The sequence below is a fragment of the Eulemur rufifrons genome, chromosome 16 (assembly GCF_041146395.1).
Source record: "Eulemur rufifrons isolate Redbay chromosome 16, OSU_ERuf_1, whole genome shotgun sequence".
Taxonomy (NCBI): domain Eukaryota; kingdom Metazoa; phylum Chordata; class Mammalia; order Primates; family Lemuridae; genus Eulemur; species Eulemur rufifrons.
In genome coordinates, this window is record NC_090998.1 from 29338603 (window position 1) to 29356305 (window position 17703).

Here is a 17703-nt window from a genome sequence, read left to right on the forward strand (position 1 = left end):
AGTAAGAGGAAGGGGAAGGCAGCAGTCACAGATCTAAGACCTGGGCAGAAGTAGTGTTCTGGAGTTGGGACGTTACAGTGGCGCCACATGCAGCGCCAAAGGCTTGCAACCCAGCCAGCCGGCCGTTCCTTCTCCCCTGCAGCAATACAGCTGCACAGCCTCCAGGCGGGTCTCTGCATCAGGCCAGGGCTCTCACACCACTCTGGTTGTGTATCCTCATGGGAAGCGTGGAGCCATCCTCCGTCTCTTTCCCATGTGTGGGCGCCCTCCCCAATTACCTCTGGTCCTGCTGAGCAGGTCATCTCACTTCTGTCTTTCTCACTTCACTCTCACCTTCTCTCTGTGGATTCCTATTGCTCTCCCTCAGACCGTAGATCCGAAGGTGGACATCTATTCACCGCTTTCTCTCTCTCTCCTTCCTTCCATCCTCCCTTCCTCCCTCTTTCTTCTTCTTCTTCTTCTTTTTTTTTTTTTTAAATAAGGTCTTGCTCCGTTGCCTGGGCTAGAGTGCAGTGGTGCCGTCATAGCTCACCTCAACCTCAAACTCTGGGGTTCAAGCGATCTTCCTGCCTCAGCCTCCTGACTAGTTGGGACTGCCGGTGCGCACTACCATGCCCAGCTAATTTTTTCTCTTTTTATAGTAGAGATGGGGTCTCGCTCTTGCTTAGACTGGTCTCGAACTCCTGACCTTAAGTAATCCTCCCACCTCAGCCTCACAGAGTGTTAGGATTACAGGAGTGAGCCACCGCGCCCAGCCTATTCACTACTTTCTATTACCTCCATGGGAGTAGCGTGGAGCAGGGTGCTTTTAGTCCGCCATCTTGGCCTCCCAAGTCCCATCTCTCATTTAATCCCTACTTCAATCCTGCCTAAGAGTAGTGCAGGTCTATTTGATGTGAAATAAAACTAAGGCTCAGTGAGGCTCTGTGACTTTCCTAAGATTATATTGCCAACAAATAGCAGAAGTGGTATTCAGAGCTTGGTCTCTATCTTCAAGGGTTGAACTCTTGTTTACTACACTATCTTACTTTTCTGGGTTCTAGAAAATCCCATTAACTGTAGCCCTCTGACTACAAAACCTGATTGTGACTTTCCATTAAAATTAGTTTAGCCTCTTTGCTAGCTAGTCAGGTCAGAAATTGATCATTAACATGATCTTTGGTAACCACTCATGAACTCCAAGTATAACCAAGTTTCTTGTAATCTCTCCTTTGGGATATTTTTGAATTATAAATCATTTGATTCAGAGTGAACTATAAGTGAAATAAAAATATAGTAAAGCTGGGAGGCATAGTTGGAAAGGGCCTGAGTTTTATCTCCATGACTCCGTAGTTTCTATCTCCTGAATGTACTAACCTCTCTTATGTCACAGGACCTTTGCATATACTTTTTCAGTTTCCTTTAACAATCTTCTTACATAAATATTTTGTCATCATTCAGGTCTCAGTGATATGTCAGCTCTTTAAAAGTTTTTCCTTGTAATCATGTCTAAAGTTACTTGCTATCATATGTTGCTTTTTTTTTTTTTTTACACATATTGCCATTGAGAAGAATGGTATTTCTTTTTGTGTTTACTTATTAAATGAATCTTTGACTAGAATGTTATTTACATAGGAGAAGGAATCATATATCTATATTGCTCAGTTCTCTATGCTCAAAGCTTATGACAGTATCATGTGCTCAAAAATATTTTTATAAATGAATAAGTTAGGAAAAACCTTTTGAATTTTAATTTCTTCATTAATAATTTAGGATGATGACTTCTCCTGTTTGGGGTGATATCTCCTACATTTCTTATGAGGTGACTATGAATATAATAAGGTACATTATATATAAAAGCACACTATGAACTTCAAAGTATTACACGAATGCTAAATAAAACTAAGGGAAATTTATTGTAAATACAGTTCCATTTCCTGTTTGGGACTATTCTCTTATTCTTGGTGTCTTTTCCTTCCAGCATTGTACATCAAATGGTCTTCATGTGACTTCTTGATTGAGCAAGGCCTCACTCTAGTGCTACCACAACTGACCTTGTCTTTTCAGATCGTGGACTAACCAGTGGGCATATTTTGACCTGATTTTCCATGAAAAACTCACTGGTTCGTTTCCCCATCCCTACAAGGTATCATAAGGTGACCGGTTAGTTGATTTGATACATTTTATGAAAATATATTGGTAATAGTTGCATGGCTTACCCTTTTCTAGAATTGCATTCATTTAAAGCTGGGCCTTTACTAAGTGACTTTTGTGGGTATGGCAAGACCCCACTGACTTTAAGTCGGTATTATAATGTAATGTTGGGTAAGGCTGACACCAGTCAATGGATGATTCTTGTGAGGATGATTGAATCTGTGTCTATGTAAATTATCATCTGCTTTACCCACTGCTTAAAAATAAAAAATAAACTAACTTGAATGTGAAGTTATTTTTTAATAAAGATATAAAGAATTCCCTCTTATGACAAAAGATGTCTTTTACGATTCAACAAATCAACAGTGGTTTATGGTTTTCATATGTTATCAGTAAAACTGTCATAATATTGAAGAGGCTATGTGAGAAAAAGACTCAAGTGTTGGCCGGGCGCGGTGGCTCACGCCTGTAATCCTAGCACTCTGGGAGGCCGAGGCGGGTGGATCGCTCGAGGTCAGGAGTTCGAGACCAGCCTGAGCAAGAGTGAGACCCCGTCTCTACTAAAAATAGAAAGAAATTATATGGACAACTAAAATATATATATACAAAAAATTAGCCGGGCATGGTGGCGCATGCCTGTAATCCCAGCTACTTGGGAGGCTGAGGCAGGAGGATTGCTGGAGCCCAGGAGTTTGAGGTTGCTGTGAGCTAAGCTGACGCCACGGCACTCACTCTAGCCTGGGCAACAGAGTGAGACTCTGTCTAAAAAAAAAAAAAAAAAAAGACTCAAGTGTTTACTTAAGTGGATGTATATCACATGGAAATAGGACAGATGATTAGAGGTTTCATATAGTACAAATACAAATACCTAGACCTTTGTGGGACACTCTTTGCTTCTCTGGAATAAAACTTATCTTCTAAAGCAACAATACCATTTTCCTCCCTGACAGAATTAATCTCTCTCCAGCTAAATATTTTTTAAATTATATAGCTGTTTGACCTCATATTACATTATGCCATAGATAATGACCTGGAAGAAGGAAGGGACAGGAGTTGCCATTTTAAAATATTATGGAGCATTTTTGAAACATAAACACTGCCTACCCTGCAGTGTTTTCTTTCTACATTGTGGAAGAGTTGCTACGCTGGAACAACAGAAAAATCTGATTCAAACCAAACAGGGCACAGAAATAGACAGTTTTCTTGTTTGAAAGGAGATGCTAATGGCTCATTTATGCTAAGCCAGTGTTGGAAGAGAACATTCTAAAACCATTTCTATCACACAGGTTCAATAATTGAAGATGAACAAATCCAATAAAATTTGACTCTAAAATACCACGCTTTTCTTTGTGGTACTTAAACATTAATTTACAAAGAACATAATAGAAAATAATTATAGCATCCTCAAGAATAATTGGATGAAAAGTTGCAGATAATAAGATAGTTTTTCATCCTTAAATTATTACTTCAAATTAGATTAGCGGTAACCTGCAGGCAATTCAGGTTTTTGTAAAATGTGTCTTCCAACCAACATCCCTTCAAGGCTTCAAATTTCTAGCAAAGCTAATGTTTATTCTTATTTCCTTCAGAAAGAAAAAAAAAATGAGAACGAAGTGTGCTCATAGTTGCATTTTATGAATATCCTCATATCACTTTTTTCTTAATGTATTTAAGCCTATTGGCAGGTATTCTAGGAGATTTGAATTTAAAACAGAATATTTTAGAAGTACATTCTTAGAATTTTACCATTTCAAACCCAGCTGTACAAGGGAATTGTTAGGCTGGCATGGCTAAGGTTTGTTGTGACTTCCTTGTTTTTGCCTAGTTGCTATATATTTTGCTGAAACTACAGATCTTTTTGTCAGACTTCTGTTTGCTTTGGCTTGTATATGTGTAGCCTGTTTCCTTCTAGACTTACCCAAACTAGAGCTGTATTCATAGATCCTTTAAAAACTTTTGCTATGCTTAGGCTATTTTGTAATACTGGTAATATTGATGCAGACCAATTTTATTGACTTTTTTAGGGCCCTTCTGAGTAATTGGAATATTTGGGAAATATTTGTTAACTCTAATAGTTTATGTCAGATTGAGATGGGATTTTTAGACATTCAAATAACTGCTGACCTATGACCATGCAATCCTATCCCAAGAAGCAAAAATATATAATTAACATTCAAAAAACATGATATAGGTCTTTTTTTTTTTTTTTTTGAGTCTAACAGTATATCTTGTTAGATACAGTATGTCCTCATAATGTATACATTATTTCTTGTACAATGATATGAAATAATATGGGAAATATAAAAATATGGAACGCTTCATGAATTTGCGTGTCATCCTTGCGCAGGGGCCATGCTAATCTTCTCTGTATCGTTCCAATTTTAGTATATGTGCTGCCGAAGCGAGCACCATGATATAGGTCTTGATCTCACGTAGTTTGTGAACTAGTCAGAGAAAATTTAACAAATACATGCACACATAAGCAAAATAACCAAACAACAAAATTAAACCATGAGTTGAGTAACAACACAAAATTAAAAAATTGTTAGAATTACTACAGTGTTGTTCCAGGTTAATTGCTAAATGATAATACAGGCATTGGGTCTATGGATAGGCATTTGAATATTTCCATGAGTCAAGACCAGGGACTCTGAAAGTTAAAAAGATCTGCTCAAATTCTCAATAGGATCAACTGAGATTAACTAATGTGTAAACTATGGGGCAGACATAACATCTTGGCCACTTTTATGCCCCTTTGTGGAATAACACGACATACTCTAGGAAAAGGAGTGCTTTGGAAAAAGGGTCCAGCATCCAGCATCAGTCATGATTTAAAGCACATGTAGATATTTTTTCCATATGGTTTTTTGAGTAATTTATAAGGGATCTGCCATTGTTATCTTTTGTGATTACTCATTCATCACATATTTACTGAGTGCCTATTATATGTTGGACAGTATAGTTAGTATAGTGGTATAATGATAAACAAGACAGACATAATAGCAGCTTAAATGAGCAACAGTGAGCATAAAGCCTGGGAGGAAATTTGACATTAAGTGGTAAAACTGAATCTGAAAAATTAATGTAAATATGTAATATTCCAGTTCAATAATTCAGCAAATATTTACTGAGAACCTGCTCTAAGTCTGTGTTTGGAATACAGCAGTTAAAAAAAAAAGATGCCAATATTTCCCTTGGTGGAGTTTATATATCTATTATGGAAATGGGAATAGATGATAAAAATTATAATATACTTGCCTGATAGCTCTCGTAAGGACTTCCAATACTATGTTGAAAAGTAATGGGGACAGTGGGCAGCCTTGTCTGGTTCCAGTTTGAAGTGGGAATGCTTTCAGTTTTTCCCCATTCAGTATGAAGTTGGCTGTGGGTTTGTCATATATGGCTTGTATCATTTTTAGATAGGTCCCGTCTATGCCTATTTTGTTAAGTGTTCTTATCATAAAAGGGTGTTGAATTTTGTCAAATGCTTTTTCTGCATCTATTGAGAGGATCATATGATCTTTATTTTTGCTTCTATTTATGTGGTGAATTACATTTATAGATTTGCATATGTTAAACCATCCCTGCATCTCTAGGATGAAGCCCACTTGGTCGTGATGGATTATTTTTTTGGTAAGCACTTGGATTTGATTTGCTAGGATTTTATTGAGAATTTTTGCATCTATATTCATAAGGGATATTGGTCTGTAGTTTTCTTTTTTTGTTGCATCCTTTCCTGGTTTTGGTATCAAAATTATGTTGGCTTGGTAAAATGTGTTGGGGAGAATTCCATCCTTCTTGATATTGGAGAATAGTTTATGTAGGATGGGCACCAGTCTGGGGAAAAGATTCCTTATTTAATAAATGGTGCTGGGAAAACTGGATAGCCACATGTAGAAGACTAAAACAGGACCCACAGCTTTCACCTCTCACAAAAATCAAATCACGGTGATTAACAGACTTAAACCTTAGGTCGGAAACTATTAGAATTCTAGAAGAAAATGTAGGAAAGACTCTTACAGACATTGGCCTAGGCAAAGAATTTATGAAGAAGACCCCTAAGGCAATCACAGCAACAACAAAAATAAATAAATGGGACCTGATCAAATTAAAAAGCTTCTGCACAGCCAAAGAAACAGTCACGAGAGTAAACAGACAACCTACAGAATGGGAAAAAATTTTCACATACTACACATCAGATAAAGGACTGATAACAAGAATCTATTTAGAACTCAGGAAAATCAGTAAGAAAAAATCAAACAACCCTATCAAAAAGTGAGCAAAGGACATGAATAGAAATTTTTCAAAAGAAGATATAAAAATGGCTAACAAATATATGAAAAAATGTTCAACAACTCTAATCATCAGGGAAATGCAAATCAAAACCACAATGAGATATCACTTATCTCCAGTGAGAATGGCCTTTATCAAAAAGTCCCAAAACAATACATGTTGGCGTGGATGCGGAGAGACAGGAACACTCATACACTGCTGGTGGGACTGTAAACTAGTGCAACCCCTGTGGAAAAAAATATAGAGATATCTTAAACAGATTCAAGTAGACCTACCATTCGATCCAGCAATCCCATTATTGGGCGTCTACCCAGAAGAACAAAAGTCATTCTATAAAAAAGACACCTGCACCCGAATGTTTATAGCAGCACAATTCACAATTGCAAAGATGTGGAAACAACCCAAATGCCCATCAATTCATGAATGGATTAGCAAAATGTGGTATATGTATGCCATGGAATATTACTCAGCTATAAGAAATAACGGTGATATGGCATCTCTTTGGTTCTCCTAGAGAGAGTTGGAACCCATTCTATTAAGTGAAGTATCCCAAGAATGGAAACATAAGCACCACATGTACTCACCAGCAAACTGGTTTCCCTGATCATCACCTAAGTGCACATTTGGGAATAACACAAACTGGGTATCCGACAGAGGTGGGGGTTGGGGGGAAGGGATGGGTGTATACCTACTTGATAAGTGCGATGCACACTGTCTGGGGAATGGACACACTTGAAGTTCTGACTGGGGGGGATGGGGGAGGGGATGGGTGCATACCTACGTGATGAGTGTGATGTACACTGTCTAGGAAATGGACACACTTGAAGCTCAGACTCAGGGGGATGGGGGGCATGGGCAGTATATATAACCTGAACTTTTGTACCCCCATAATGAGCTGAAATTAAAAAAAAAGTTACAATATACTGCATGCTAGAAGCTGGTGAATGCTTTGGGGCACCAGAGAGGGAACTAAAGTAGGGTGAAGGGAACTGGGAATGAGCAGGTGGACTGGTAGGAGTGGGTGCACCTCATTGAGAAAGAGATAAGGAGTTAGCTACATGGATATATAGGGGAAGAATATTCTAGACAAAAGGAACAAACAGTGCAGAAGCTATATGGTGGGAGTTCACTTGTGAGAAATAGCAAGGAGGTCATTGTGGCTAGAGCAGGATAAACAAGGGGAGATAATGTCACAGAGGTACAGTGCAGACAGATGATGTACGTCCTAGTAGGCCACTATATGTGGAGCCCTTGGAGAGTTTTGAGCAAAACAGAGACATGATCTGAATGTTGTAATCTGACATACTGAAAGGGCCACTCTGTCTGCTATACTCTGACTCAACTTAGCAGGGTTGGGTTTATAGGAGCAAGACATTCTATTAGGACACTATTGAACTCATCCATAGAAGAAATGACAATGGATTGGAGCAGAGTCGTAATAGTGGAAACAATGGAAAGCAATTAGACTCTGAATATATTCTAAGGGAAAAACACACAGGATTTCCTAGAAGATTGGATGGATATAGGGCATAAGAACAAACAGATTTTTTTTTTTTTTTTTGTCTTAAACAAATGGGAAGATGGAGTGGCCATCAACAGTGATGCAGAAGGCTGTGTGAAGCCACCTCAGGGTCAGAGAGGTGAGCATTAGAGGTCTGGTTTTGATTTTTCTGAGCTTGAGCTGTGTTTAGACACCCAAGTGAAGAGTCCAGTAGGAAGTTTAATAAACAAATCTCTAGTGTTGGGAAGTGTTCTTGACTAGAGATCAACAGTGGATGGCATTTAGATGCATGAGGCTGAGTGGGTTCACCCAGAGAGTGAGCGTAGATGGAGAAGAGAAGAAAATCAAAGACAGAGCTCTGGCCTACTCCAACATTATAAAGGGAGGGAGAAGAGGATGGAACACCAATGGAAATATGTAAGGAACAATGAGTGAAGTTGAAAAAAAAACCAAATGTATAATGATACTGATGAAATAGCATAATGATCCATTACTATAAATAAGCTTTCAGATAAGGTAGTACTTTAAATGGACCGCAATTGGAAGTGTGAAAATTTTTGTAGCTCCTATTTTTCATGTGCTGCCTTACACCAGCTATGTTCATTTTTGCCATCACTAATGGGCTCTCCCTGCAAAGGATCCACACAGAGAACAACGGCTTCCTCTGTGCTACAGAACAATGTCAGGAGGCAGACCTAGCTATATTGGGCTCCATTCATTTCCATCAGCCTCCAAGAAGCCTGTGGATTAATGTTAGAATCTGCTTCTCCTTGTGGCCATAGAAGACTAAACTTTGCAAAGGCTTTGATTAATTTTAATCTGATGGCCATAGGGTGCTTCTATACTAAAGCTTTGAAAATGTTCAGAAACTTCGAAAGAACCATGATCACATTTACAATTTATTTTTGAGAGTTTGGAGTTTTCAATTTGATGTTTCTCCCACAAGATAGGGCAAACCTTGTAATGATGATTAACAGGAAGTCTGTAACATTTAAGTGGACCAGTCAAAGGCAGAACACACCTCTCTTCTCAAAGCGGAGTAATCCAAACAGATGAAAATTCAGAAGTATCAAAATACATTAAAAACATCTATAGGTCAATAAGAACTACAACGGAAATAAGTATTTACTGGCATTGCTTATCCAGATAACTCAATGATAATAGCTAGCCAGTGCTTTGCACATCAAGAAGCAATTGTGTCAACAATTTCCATTCCATTCTCTGGCCTCTGTTGTCAGCTATAATTTCAATCATGGCAGAACTAAAGATATTTGCAGTTATTTCTACAACCATTGCTAACATGTTTCTGGCTACTACAATCAGAAGAATTTCTGGAGAAATACTAGGTTTACAGCGAAAAATCATGAAGTTTTATTTGTTGTAATAGTCAGGAAGGTGAAGTCAGTAGTTGAGTAAATAGATTTGGAGCTTATAGAAGAGGTTTGGTTGGGTGAGAAAGTACATTTGAGTGAGATCTTTATTTGGGGGTAACTGAGTCCATTAAATCAAATTAAATAACCTAAAGAAGAGTAAGGAGTGTGAAGAGGACCAATGACTAAACCTTGAGAAGCTAAAACAATGATCAGGGAAGAGAAAATGAACTTGCTAAAGAGACAAAAATTGAGAGATCAGGGTAGTAGGAGAAGAATTAGGTGTTTTACGTATTGGAAGCCAAGAAATTTACTTCTTATAAGTCAAGTAAGATTAAGACTAAAAGCACTGAATTAATTCACGTTTTATTGAAAACCTAACCTATATGCCAGTCACTTGACTAGGTGATGAGATAATATGATGATCCCAACTGACAATGTCTCTTTCAAGAAGCTTATAATCATGGGGCAGTCAGACCTTAAGCAAATTGTACTACTGAATATACAGTTATGAATTGAGGAACATGCTCTCAAAGATAAGCATAGTCCTATAACAAAGGAAGCTGCTCTAGACTGTGGGATTAGAAAAGGCTTCCCTGCTGGATTATCTTGAACTGAAATTTAAGGATGAATAGAGGGCAAATAGGTGATGGTGAAGGGTGGAAGAAAGAGCATTCCAGGTAGGAGAAACTGTGTAGGTAAAGACATTTTTGCTAAGAAGTAACATGGGGATATTTGAAGGATTTAAAACACCAATACGGTAGAAGGGCAGAGAGCAAGGTGGAAAATAGGGAAAGGTCAGTCTTCAGAGATAGTCATGGGCTAGATCAGTGAGAACTTCCTAGGCCATGTTAGGGATTCTGATCTTTATTCTAGGAGCAATGGGAGACTTCGTATGCTCTCTAAACAGACAACTGTCAGGAAAAGAAACTGAAAAATAAGAGACTAGGCTTATAGGAGGCAACACACACACACACACACACACACACACAGAGGAGCATGGTGAATAAATCAGGAGGAGGGAGAATAAGAAAGAAGAGAGCAATGAACGGCATCAAATGACAAAGACCTGAGCAGCATCTGTAGATTTGCAGATGTGAGGTTATTGCCCTCTTCACAGAGACATGTCAGTGGTGTAACTGAAGAGAATAGAGAAGTCAGTGGGAATTGGGGAAAATATTACCAATTTCTGTCTAGATTTTGAGTAAATAAAGTTATTTCTAGTTACTGAATCCATATATAGAGTAATTCAACCTAGCTATTACCCTGCCGCAATAATCTACTATCTGAAAAGCATGAATGAGCAAATTAAAATGTATTGAAAATTCTACAAGGGTTGCCAAGGGGCAGGACTTTCATCTCATATTGTATGACAAACAACTGGAGATCCTCCTTGGATTTTTCACCAGTCCCTCTTTAGTCTCTCTTCTTCCAAGACCTTTCTCTGCTTTTCTTCTTTCTCCTCACAAAACACTAACCTGGCTACCTCCTGTATCCTTCAGTTCAGCACCGGCCTCTAGCCCCAAATAGCATATCAGTACCCTGCAATGAGAAGGTCTTTCCATTGATCCAGCCACCTTAGAAGACTTTTTTGTGATTATCTTTTATTACTGATTATAATTTTAGGCCTCTAATTCCAGAAAAAAGCAGAATAACCTTGAAAAACAGATTATATAAATTCTATTTTCCATCTTATTTATAATAAATACACATTCAGTTTATATAATGTAGCTATTTTTTAATATCCAGAATCATTTCCCTTCTACCTGTTTGATACATTGTTCTGCTTCTCAGTTGTAGATTCATTTCCAAAATAAGACAAAGTGCTCTATTATTTCTGGCTCCAATAAATCCCGCAAACATCTCTAATCATCACACACAATTTGATTCCACAAACATTTATGGGGTCCTACTGTGTAGAGCGATTGAGTCAGTAATGGGAATACAGCATGATTAAAAGCGTGAACCCTGCCCTGGAGGAAGTTGGACCTAATGCAACACCAGAAAAGTAAACAGATAAATTATAGCCCAAAGTGGTAAATGCCACGTTCATGTTTCAAAGCTTCTATTGGCCTTTTATCCTGTGTTGAATTTGTGGAGGGGCTTAGTATGATAAGGCTCTGATTTTGTAGGACTTGGGATTTTACTAAAAGATTATGGTTCAGTGGGTTTTATGCTTGTAGAGGAAAATCATTGTTAATTACTCAGGATGACACAATTTTCCTAAATTAAGGCTTTATGGGGTTATAAACACACAGACAACAAAACCAAAACAACTACATTTGATCAGTAGTGGGATCTTTGGTAAAAATAGAACATTTTCATAATGTTCAAAGATATTATTGGCTGCCAATCATTGGTTAGGTACTAAGAAAAGAAGAGCATTGGAAAGACAGCCATCTACTCCTATAGAACTTGTATTCTAATGAGAGAGACAAATAGTAAGCAAGTAAGTTCAAACAGTGATAAAGGATATGAGGAAAAAACAGAGAGTTGTAATAAGACATGATGTAGGTAGATCAGGCTGTTCAGAGATCTTGTTGAGTAAATGACATGTTAACTGAGACCTGAGTGACAAGAAGGAACAAGTCACATGAAGATATAAGTGAAACCCATTCCAGGAAGGGTGAACAGCAAGCATAAAAGCTCCAAGTCAGAAACAGTTTGATGTTCCAGAGAAACAAAATGAGGCTGGACATATCTGAAGTGTAGGAAATGAGGCAGGGAGTGGTATAAGTTTGTGGTCGCGGGGAAGGGAGAAAATAATCAGGTAGAGATTCTTGGCAGTGGAGTTTCTTGGGCCTTGGTAAAAAATTTGGGTGTTTGTAGGTCCAGTGGGAAATTATTAGAGGATTTTGGCCAAGGCAGAGACAAGGCATGTTTCATTTGTCATAAAAGATTATCCTGACTGTTGTGATAATAGGTGGTATGGTGTAAATGTGGAAACAGGAGTAGTGATGTGCTGGTAATGTTTAAAAACTTTCTTTCTGAAGGGGAGAAAAGGCCCTGACTTGATTACTGATTTCTATAGTGTAGAAACTTCTAATTATAGCCGATTTCAAGCTACCAACATGACTTATATTAGCTTGAAAATATGATATATATTATTGAAAATTTAATAATTTGTTCTCATGAGTTGGTATGGGCTGATTATAGCACACCCCTGATTAGGAAGCTACTGATTACTATTAAGTCCAACCAAAATATTGTGGGTGTTAAATTAGGGTGGCCATACTAGAAATGGAAAAAAGTAAACAGATACAGAACACACTTGGAAGTAACATCTACAGAAATCATTATTGGACTGGATTGGTGAGGGTTTAATGGGAGAAAAAGAAAGGAATAAATTTTACCTGAGCAACTCGTGTATGGTTGTTCCATTCCTGAAATGGAAAGTACTGAGGAAAGACTAAGTTTTGGGAGAAGTTAGTTGCAGAATGAAATTTGGTTTGGGTTGTATGGGTATTGAGCTATTTGGCAAACTCAAGATGTCAAATAAGGTAATTAGAGCTAAAAATGTAGAGCCCAAGGGAGAGGTCAAGGCTAGAGATATCGATTTGAAAGTGAATAGCATAAAATCTTCTAAAAAATGAATCTCCTCTCTTTTTAGGACAAATTAGAAAGCCAAGATTTTATTTTCAATCAGTTTGTAGCAGGTATGAATCTCAAAATGCAAACTCAGGTATGCAATATCATAACTACCTGAAGTTTTCTAACTCCATTGCATTTTTTTTTTTAATTTCATCTTATTGTTATGGGGGATACAGAATTGCAGGTTACATATGTTGCCCATGTACCGCCTTTCCCCCCAAGTCAGAGCTCCAGGTGTGTCTGTTCCCCAGATAGTGCACGTTGCACCTATCATGTAGGTATGTATCCCTCCCTTCCCCACCCCCCCTTCCCGAGTCAGCACCTTCAAGCGTTACCATTACCCAAACGGTGCGGTGCGCAATGCACTCATTGTGTAGGCATACACCCATCCCCTCCCCCCACCCCCCCACCTCAGTCTGATATCCGATTGGTGTCGTTCCCAGATGTGTATTTAGGTGATGATCAGGGAAACCAATTTTCTGGTGAGTACATGTGATGCTTGTTTTTCCATTCTTGGGATGCTTCACTTAATATAATGGGTTCCAACTCTCTCCAGGAGAACCATAGAGATGTCGTATCTTCATTATTTCTTATAGCTGAGTAATATTCCATGGTATACATATACCACGGCTTACTAATCCAATCATGTATTGATGGGCATTTGGGTTGTTTCCACATCTTTGCTATTGTGAATTGTGTTGCTATAAACATTCGGGTACATGTGTCTTTGTTACAGAATGACCTTTTTCCCTTTGGGTATATGCCCAATAATGGGATTGCTGGATTGAATGGCAGGTCTACTTGAATCTGTTTAAGATACCTCCATAATGCTTTCCACAGGGGTTGCACTAGTTTGCAGTCCCACCAGCAGTGTATGAGTGTTCCTGTCTCTCCACATCCACCCCAACACGTGTTGTTTTGGGATTTTTTGATAAAGGCCATTCTCACTGGGGTTAAGTGATATCTCATTGTGGTTTTGATTTGCATTTCTCTGATGATTAGGGATGTTGAGCATTTTTTCATATGTTTGTTAGCCATTCTTATATCTTCTTTTGAGAAATTTCTATTCATGTCATTTGCCCACTTTTTGATAGGGTTGTTTGATTTTTTCTTTCTGATTTTCCTGAGTTCTAAATAGATTCTTGTTATCAGTCCTTTATCTGATGAGTAGTATGCAAAAATTTTTTCCCATTCTGTAGGTGGTCTGTTTATTCTCGTGACTGTTTCTTTGGCTGTGCAGAAGCTTTTTAATTTAATCATGTCCCATTCATTTATTTTTGTTGCTGCTGTGATTGCCTTGGGGGGTCTTCTTCATAAATTCTTTGCCTAGGCCAATGTCTGTAAGAGTCTTTCCTACATTTTCTTCTAGAATTCTGATTGTATCACGCCTAAGGTTTAAGTCTGTTAATCACCGTGATTTGATTTTTGTAAGAGGTGAAAGCTGTGGGTCCTGTTTTAGTCTTCTACAAGTGGCTAACCAATTCTCCCAGCACCATTTATTGAATAGGGATTCTTGTCCCCAGAGTATATTCTTTCCTGCTTTGTCAAAAATTAGGTGACTATATGAGGATGGTTCTATATTTGGATTTTCTGTTGTGTTCCACTGGTCTGTGTCCCTGTACTTGTGCCAGTACCAGGCTGTTTTAAGAACCACAGCCTTGTAGTATAGTTTGAGGTCTGGCAAATTAATACTTCCCATTTTGTTTTTGTTGCTTAAAATTGCTTTTGCTATACGGGGTCTTCTCTGATTCCATACAAAGTGTATAATTATTTTCTCTACATCTATGAAGAATGATGTTGGTAATTTAATAGGGATTGCATTGAATCTGTAGATCACTTTGGGTAGTATAGACATTTTAACAATGTTGATTCTTCCGATCCACGAGCATGGTATATTTTTCCATTTATTTGCAAGTTCTGCTATTTCTTTTCTCAGTGTTTCATAGTTTTCCTTATAGAGGTCCTTTACCTCTTTAGTTAGGTATATACGTAGATATTTTATTTTCTTTGTTGCTATTTTGAAGGGTATTGAGTCTTTAATTTGGTTTTCCGATTGACTGTTATTGGCATATATAAATGCCTCTGATTTGTGTATATTAATTTTGTAGCCTGAGACTTTGCTATATTCGTTAATCAATTCCAGGAGTCTCATGGTTGAATCCTGGGGGTTTTCCGGATATAACATCATATCATCAGCAAAAAGTGAGAGTTTGATCTCTTCCTTCCCTATTTGGACTCCCTTGATTTTGCTCTCTTGCCTGATAGCTCTCGCAAGGACTTCCAATACTATGTTGAAAAGTAATGGGGACAGTGGGCAGCCCTGTCTGGTTCCTCCATTGCATTTTTAACAATTAGCTGTCATTCTGCAAGGTGGCAGAAATGTAATCTCAGCTAATTCAGAGCCCCTGTCTTACATGGAGTAGCATGTGATTTTCTTGGGTCCTATATAACCAACTTGTCATGGGTGGGAGGCATTCAGATTCTGTTGTTGTCAGTTATCCATGGTGGAATCCAATAATATTTATTTCTGTCCTGTTTTAGTTTATTATTGTATTATTCAACATTTATGCTACCAAAATCCATTCAATTTTCTGAGTTTGTCTCAGATTCTTAAGTTAACGTGTGTCCAGATTACTCAGCTGTTTCTTGCCATGCCAGGATCCAAAAAACTCTGTCAAACTCTCTCAAGTCCTTTGTCATTTAAGCTACCATCCAAGGGCACAAAAGCACTTTACTTTCCTACAGGAGGCTCTCTGACCTTTTTAAAATTTATTTTACCTAAACACACTACCCAGACATTTCTACTCCAGAGTCTTGAAGACTCCTTTTGAATCTACTGAGGAAGTAAGGAATGGGACTCTCTGTTCTCCAAGTCCATAGACTTCCCAAGAATTTCTATTGTTCACCCACCCCTAGGGCTTGATAAGATCTACGTTTCAGGGAGATACAAAATGTCTTCTCCATTAGTCACAAGCTGATACCTATGGTCAGATCAGGCCCCAGCCATGTTCTCTCCGGCCTCCACAGTGCTTTTTCAAAATTTGAATGAGTGACGTTTACAAATTAGAAGACTTCAAAAAAAAATTTCAAAGCTCTTGCTTTTTTTTTGCAATATCCAAAGTTTTCTGTCCAATAGGTCTTTGTTCCTACATGGTAATCATTGCCTGGACACAAGTGGTGTCTTGTCTTTCGATGGGTTGACGCTGTCCCGTTATTCACAGTTGCTTCCATTTCCAGTGGCTCCCAATGCCGAGGATGTGTGTCAGTTGCCATCTATTGTCACTCCTCCCCTGTTTTTGTTTTTATTCCTTTACACCTGGTCTGCTTCACTCATTTACTTTATTTATTTTTAAATTTTAAATTATGATGAATACATAGAGTTCTATATTTATGGGGTATACGTGACATTTTGATACAGGCATACAATGTGTAATGATCAAATCAGGGTGATTGGGGTATCCATCACCTCAAGCCTTTATCATTTCTTTGTGTTAAGAACATTCCAATTCCACTTTTTTAGTTATTTTAAAATATACAATAAATATTGTTAGCTATACTCATCCTATTGTGCTACCAAATACTAGATCTTATCTTTTCTGACTGTATTTTTGTGCCCACTCACTTAGGTTAACTGCTTGGACTGTGTAGGCATGTGAGTGTGTGATTGCATTTTACTTCTTTGTTTAGTTTTGACTAGCAGATTAACTATTATCCATAAGATATTCTCCAAAAATCTGTCCTGCATGTCTTTTCATTTGTCCTATAAATGCCAAATATTTACTCTCATCATCTCTGCTTTCTGTTAAGAGATCTATTTTCTGAGCCAATAATTATTGTATATACTAAATTACTGAATTCATGGAAGGGTCAAGGGGAAAGAGTAAATGGGAAAACCAAGGCATAAGGTATCAACAATGTCACGATGCTTTTATTCTCTTTTTAGTTGCATTGGTAAGGTTTTCATCAGTAAACAGAAACCACATCATTTTTTTTTTAAAAAAAGAGAGAGTTTACTATAAAAATTTGTTAATTAGGTATTAGAGAATTGTAAAGGCAAGGAGTGGGCACTAAAATATCATGAAGTTAGCAGCTGTAAAAAATGGTTAATTGTTCCTATGGCTAGGGAGAAAAAGGGAAGGGGTTGGAATTATTTGGAGTTATTAACACTTGGAAGCTTAGAAGAAAGACTCTGAACCCAGGCCTGGGGAGGAGGCACCACTCAGCTAGTGCTGGGTCTCTGAGGTCCCCTGGGGCTGGCACCAGACCTCTGCAGTGAGAGCCAGCTCTCTCCTGCTGGTGTCTCTGATTGGGAAGTGGTAAGTTTGGTTGCACATTTAGGAAAACTTCACACTAAATTCAGCAGGTGCCAATGGAATAAACAGATATTACCTGGTGAAAAAGAAGCTTTGCTAGGGTGACACTGACAATAACAGAAAGCCAGACAGAGAAAGGAAAGAGCAATGTCTTGTCCCTTCTCTAGTATTCCAGTCTGCTAGTGACTTCTTTGCCAGAACCTGACATAGAGCCAACTGGCAAAAGAGAAATGTGCCTTGCAGAGAGACAGCAAGAAAAAGTAGGGTATAGAAAGGTGGGCTTGAAGCTGACAAATAATAACTTAATAACTTATATACTAATACATCTTTTGTTCTTATAAGTAACAGCAGAATCAACAAAACCATACTTGTCATCACTCCCCACCCCCTGCCAATTGCTGAGCAAATAGTTTATTTTCTAGATCCCCAAAGATCAGATACATAAATGAATTAGTTACAATAAACATGAAGCAGTTAAAATAAACACACCCTTGAATATATA

General features: G+C 38.0%; 1 non-coding gene across 1 annotated transcript; it reads right to left on the reverse strand.

Moving 5' to 3' along the window:
* Window positions 1-4435: 4435 nt before the first annotated feature.
* Window positions 4436-4542, reverse strand: LOC138397657 (U6 spliceosomal RNA). The gene has a single exon (XR_011235790.1). It is a non-coding gene; the product is annotated as a U6 spliceosomal RNA (small nuclear RNA).
* Between the last annotated feature and the right edge of the window lie 13161 nt (window positions 4543-17703).